The following is a 6000-nucleotide window of genomic DNA, read 5'->3' as shown; positions in this document are numbered from 1 at the left end:
GACACAGGAGGAGGAGAGGACCCTGCCCCGGAGAGCTTACAATCTAGGTCTATAGAATTACTTTAAGCCGTACATACCACAGGGCATGAGTTTATGGAAGACTGGCCAGAAAAAAGCCATAGTTAAGGGAAAAAAAGAATACAGTTTGAGTTTCCCTAAAGGCATGGATAAACTCCCCAAGTGAATGGAAAAATGTTCTTTAGTCAGATGAAATTTTGAAATTTTGTATGGTGCAGACCCAACTCTTCCAATCACCCTGAAAACACAATTCCCCCATGACTGTTGCATGGAAGAGCCATCCCGAGACATCCCCTACTTACTTACCCATCTTTTCCCCCACCCCCAATTACCCCTTAAAAAACCACAACACCTGCGGGCATGGTGAAAATTGGCCTTCCGGACGTTTATTAACTTACAACTTGTTTAAAACATATTTTATAACATTTTGTTACCAACAATAAATTCCAGCAATAAATAACAAGCAGACATCCCCATAGTCAGGTGGCAGGTCCTCGACTATCCTTAACCCCTTTCATACCAACTGCTCCCAGGTGCCACTCCACCGCCTCGGGAACTACATCAATGACGCATAACTCCTGCTATTAACCCCTCAACAGCCACGTTACACAAACTTGGAGACCCCATACCACAGATGACTCTCCACACTCCATCACTTTTTACCACACAGCTACCCAACACACTTCCTCTCGAGGACCTCACACCCCCATAGTGCCACAAGGGTAACACCTTACCCTTGTGTGCCCCTTCAAACCCACAGGGCCTGTTGAATCCCCTCCTGCAAGCTAAGAAACCAAAGATCATTCCCTATTGCGTTCAAATGAATGCCATCCCCTTGTAAAAACTGCTGGTAATCAACTTCCAAATGCCTGTGCCTAACTACAATATCCTCATTTCTAGCAATAAATCTACTTACTTCCCTATTTACTTTTGCTCTCGCTTTATTCAAACGAACCACTGACCGAGCCCATCGCCAATGTGTTCTAGCAACTATTTCTGAGCACACCACTAGAAGCTCTGGAAAAGCCATATGCAAGCACAGGAAATCCCACTTTATGTCACGGATAGGTTCCGTCTCTAATCCCCAAATCATTGCCCTCAGCATGAATAACCGTTCCAATGGAGCGAACTTGTGGATCTCAGGCAACACTCTGCACCACAACATACAAGGGACCCCAATCAATCACAGTATGCCCTCCTCTCATGGCACTCCTAACTGTCGAACCTTCAGCCCTGACTTCTGCTCTCCTGGCCCCCCATACATATGAGTGGCCCATGATCCAGATCATACACAGCTCCGTTCTCAAACAAACAGAAAACATAATGTACCAACTAGTGTGCATACAGAAACTCCCCCCCCCCACCCCTATACCCTCATTCTCACCCATATCACAAAGATTCCATTAAATGAGGCTGCACATATAGCTGGTAACACCTGAATTCCCACCTGCCAAACCGCTTAATAGCATCCTCCCCAATCCCTACCTGGCTGCCTCTGTGGCGGCCCCAATCCGAAAAAAAAAGCGATGCATATTCACATTCCACTAAGCCCTTTCCACCCAAAGATTTATGAAAAACCGCCAAGAATTGAAACCTAGTCAGTCGTTGTCCGTTAGCATGCACTAAGAAAGAACCCCCAATGGCAGTCCTAATTTTCAAAAAGGAACCCACCGCTTCCACAGGGCATGCCGAGTTATGTAAAACCCTTCCCAAATGCACATGGAACCCTTGTCCTTAGACATATCCGTCTTAGACCCTCGGATAAAAATCCTGACCATATTATAATTTAAATCCACATCACCCAACTGAATGCCACCACTCACCAATCCAGCTGCACCCACCAATTCCCCAATCCGGAAGGCGCCAAAAAATGCCAAGACAAAAGCTGTCCTAAACAGCGTCACCTCATAGGCCAAAAAATTAATTGCACCCAATTGACCCACCAGCTCCAACAACAAAGCATAGGAAACAGGCCGCTTCCTATACGTGACTACTCTCCCCTTCTGATAGCCTTTTAACACCTGACGTACCACAAAAGATTTAGTCACATCAGGAACAGCCCAACATTTGAACCAAAATGCCAAACCTGACATCTTTTTATTTAAAACCGACACCGAAATACCTTTGTCAGTCAATTTACAAATAAAACATAACACCAAAGACATACAGCCGCAGACTGGCTATTATCAAACTCACCGCAAAATTGACACCAATCCCTCCATACTGACAGGTATCCCAACCAAGTCGATCTCACAACCGACTGATGCAGCAATGTCATCAATTCCTGACACAACTGTTATGCCCCCTATTCTTTTATATCCTTGCATAACCCCACCCATTCTCCTATTAATAGCCAATCATACACTATTAATGCCTGAGCTTCCCCATCACACCATCACCTGACCTTTGGCCTTGCCCCCACAGTCATGTTGGCCCACACCTAGCTCCTCTCTCACAGGCTCTAGGCCCTCCCTGAATATTAGTATTAATATTAAATTATTATTAGTATTAATATTAAAGAATATTAGTAGCAGCATCATGCTAGGGGTATGTTCTTTTATTGGCGGGGACAGGAAAACTGGTCACAAATGAAGGAAAAATGGATGATACGGGCTAATTCTTCAGGGCAGGGTCCTCTCCTCCTCCTGTGTCACTGTTTGTATTTGTCTGTCATTTGCAACCCCTATTTAATGTATAGTGCTGCATATTATGTTGGCACTATATAATTCCTGTTTATTATTATTATTATTATTATTATTATTATTAATAATAATAATAATAATAATAAAAAAGCCTATTTCAATCAGCCAGAAAGATTTCCAGCAGCCCAAGTAACCCTAAAAATACTGGTGAATCTGTAGCATGCCTTGAAGATTGTTGTACACTAATGCATCTCATCTAGCCTGAAGGAGTCAGAAATAGACAGGAATCACAATGGCTGAATATGCTAATCTAATGGGGAGATTTCCAGTTGTAAGCAGCAAAAGATTGCTCTGCAAACAATTGACATGGGGGTGGGGGGTTATTAGTGGTAGTCATGTGTAAATTAAATGGTGCTTTCATTCCAGGTTGTGTTATGGAAAAACAGTACAAATGCTGGGGGGATGAATACATAACGCACAGTGTATATAGAGTTATCACCAGAATATAAATATGTGGATATCTTTCCAGGCTTCTCTTACCACTTTCTGTCGTGTCTCTGAGAAATAATAAAGACAATGTCAACCCAATTGGACATAGCAAAAACAATGTTTAAAGGGGATTTATTCATCTCCTACCATATCCAATATAAAAACAAATTAGGAATATAGGAGAATACTACAGAGTGTCACTTTATATCCCAGTGTTTGCTGGGGCTGCTGACATCACATCTAAGATGGTGGCACCTAGAAGAAGTCTCAGGGCCTTTGCATGTATACACAACAAAGGTATTTACAGATCTACTAGACTGTAAGCTCTTCGGGGCAGGGACTTCTCCTCCTGTATCATCGTCTGTATTAGTCTGTCATTTGCAACCCCTATTTAATGTACAGCGGTGCGTAATATGTTGGTGCTATATAAACCCTGTTTAATAATAATAATAATAATAATAATGAATACCATGTAAAATATATAGATTAAATGCACATATATTCTTATGTGAAGATCTGTGTTGAAATGAGTATAATGACAGGGGCTTGAAGCCCCTCTGACAGCACTCTATGTGGCAGCCGAAGTACAAACAAAACATAAAAATGAATACATTTACCAATAACTCTGAATAGAAATACACCTTTCACAATTTATTACTTTGCATGAAATAACTCAGAGCTAACTCGTCCACGTAAATGAATTTACTCATCTTATCTGCCGCACCGAGGGAATTTCTCATTTATAAAAAATCCTGACTTTCTCGTTTCTATTCAATAAATATTCTTAATGTGCAGTTCATATTTAATTCTAAAAAAAATCGACCTGCAGGTCAAATAGAAGTTTATGAGTTCTGGCTTTTCTGGGAAAGGCTGAATCTGCTTTACATTATAGCCTGAGGCTCGAGGTATAAAACCCATTTGCCCCAGTGACTTCTATGTTACTAAAATGTCACATTGCAGTCTATTGACAGAAATGTTCTCTGCGAGATTTTCAGCGTTTGAAATTCCTGCTGTCTTAACCTGTTTTCTGCAAATTGAACACGAGGGAATTGACAACTAATGACTGAACGGTGTTTAAAAAAAAAAACTTGATTTTCTTAGAAGTTACAGTTTCCATCTGGTAATGACGCGTCTAATAAGTATGTTTGGAGAGACATCAGATATCATGTCAATTAAGGGCAACTTGTAATAACTTGTACAGGGGCTACAGGCAACAAACTGTCTACTTCATTAGTAGATTTTTATAGGCTATATTATTTAAGAGATTGGAATAAAACATTCCAAAAGATTTTATCAGTTAGGTTAAAGAGGAACCATTAAGTATTTCTACTGAGTACACTCTAAATTATTGCAATATATATATATAATAGTTTGTGGGTAGGTTATCCCATTTTACTTTTCTGCTCCTCCATATTTTTATATTGCTATTTCATATTCACATTTGTTGAGTCTCTCTCTATCGTCCCTCTCTCCTTGCAGAATCAAATACATTTGGATTGTAAGTGATAAGTCCTATGACATTATTATGGCATGATATGGTAAATAATAATATAAAATTAATAGAAATATGTCCTTAGAGTTTAGGATTTGTAGGTTTACTTGTACCATTATTACTGCATTATCAGGCTGTGGGTGTTCAGTCTGTACAAGCTTAGGGTTTGTCTGTCTTTGGGGTCTTGTAACATCTCCAGGCATGGTGCCACTTTGTATATTGGTGAGTTAGTTTCTGCAGGTTTATTAATTTTTTCTATTTTTTGACTTTGTTTTTTGTATTTTTTACTTTAGTTGAGATTTTAGCAGGCCACTTTTTTGGGAGTTTTGGATGGGCAAGGGGCTGATGAGTTGTAGCAAGGCTGTTGGTTTTACTTGCTCCTCGTTGGCCAGGTGTTATGGTGGTATGAGTTGGGGCTTTTATTTTGTAAGTAGCCCCAGTGTGTCAGCATCCATTTCTATACTACAAGCGGTAAGGGGATCTTGGCCAGCCCAGAAAGCATTGTTGGAAGTGATCCAAATACCTTTGAAGCACTGCTTGTAGAATTCCAAATGGAAAAGGATTTTTTTATTCAGGCTGAAGTCTCATTTGGGTTGCTCTGGGTAGACAAGAGAACCCCATATTTTACTGTCATGAAAAAATTATGGTAGTGTCAGGATTATAAGTCAGGCTCACTAAAGCTGCCTACACACGTCAGATTTTTATCGCCCGATAATCGGCATCGGCCAGATTTCGGGCGAAAATCTGGCGTGTGTACAGTCGGTGTCGTCCATCGTCCGAACAACCGTCCTGGCGGATCCACGGACGATGAACGACGACCGATCCTAATGCAAGGGAAGGGGGAGAGCGCGCAGCAGGGTGCCGCTCCGTCGCTGTCCCCCTCCCCTCTCCATAGAGCAGAACGGTGCTGTATGTACAGCACTGTTCATGCATCGTGCAGTCCCTTGTCATTGGAAAGGATCGTGAAAGATCCTTTCCAACAACAAAAATTGCACGTGTGTACGCGGCTTAAGGCGGTACAGCTGCCTCTTGATAGTCTTGTCTTTTGGGACATCTACAACCTTGAAGCTTCCTGATTGGTAACGTTTTGGCCAAGTTATCTCCTGTAAAGGAAGCACTCTTGACATGTTCTAAAGTCATGGTTTGGAACACCATATTTTTAATTAATAGTAAGTAAGTAATAGTAGGTGATCTATATACAATAGGAGATTTATTATCATGTACAGTTAGGTCATGGATGGCTAAGTTCAAGAGAGATGGACTTAGTCTGCATTTCTGTTTAACTCCACAGACCTGCCAGAAGTAACGTGTGCTCTTCTCATTCCTCTTTATGCTACAGTTATTTTTATAGCCTTTTGA

The 6000-nt window shown here is 41.1% G+C and overlaps 1 protein-coding gene across 1 annotated transcript in view; it reads left to right on the top strand.

The window, feature by feature from the left end:
* The window catches only part of ARHGAP8 (Rho GTPase activating protein 8), a gene marked incomplete in the record, with an annotated part of 39847 nt that overhangs the window by 11321 nt on the left and 22526 nt on the right, over positions 1–6000 (top strand).

The sequence above is a fragment of the Pyxicephalus adspersus genome, chromosome 2 (genome assembly GCF_032062135.1).
Source record: "Pyxicephalus adspersus chromosome 2, UCB_Pads_2.0, whole genome shotgun sequence".
NCBI classification, from domain to species: Eukaryota; Metazoa; Chordata; class Amphibia; order Anura; family Pyxicephalidae; genus Pyxicephalus; species Pyxicephalus adspersus.
The sequence above is the reverse complement of the archived record's forward strand: the minus strand, read 5'-3'. Positions and strand labels throughout refer to the sequence as shown.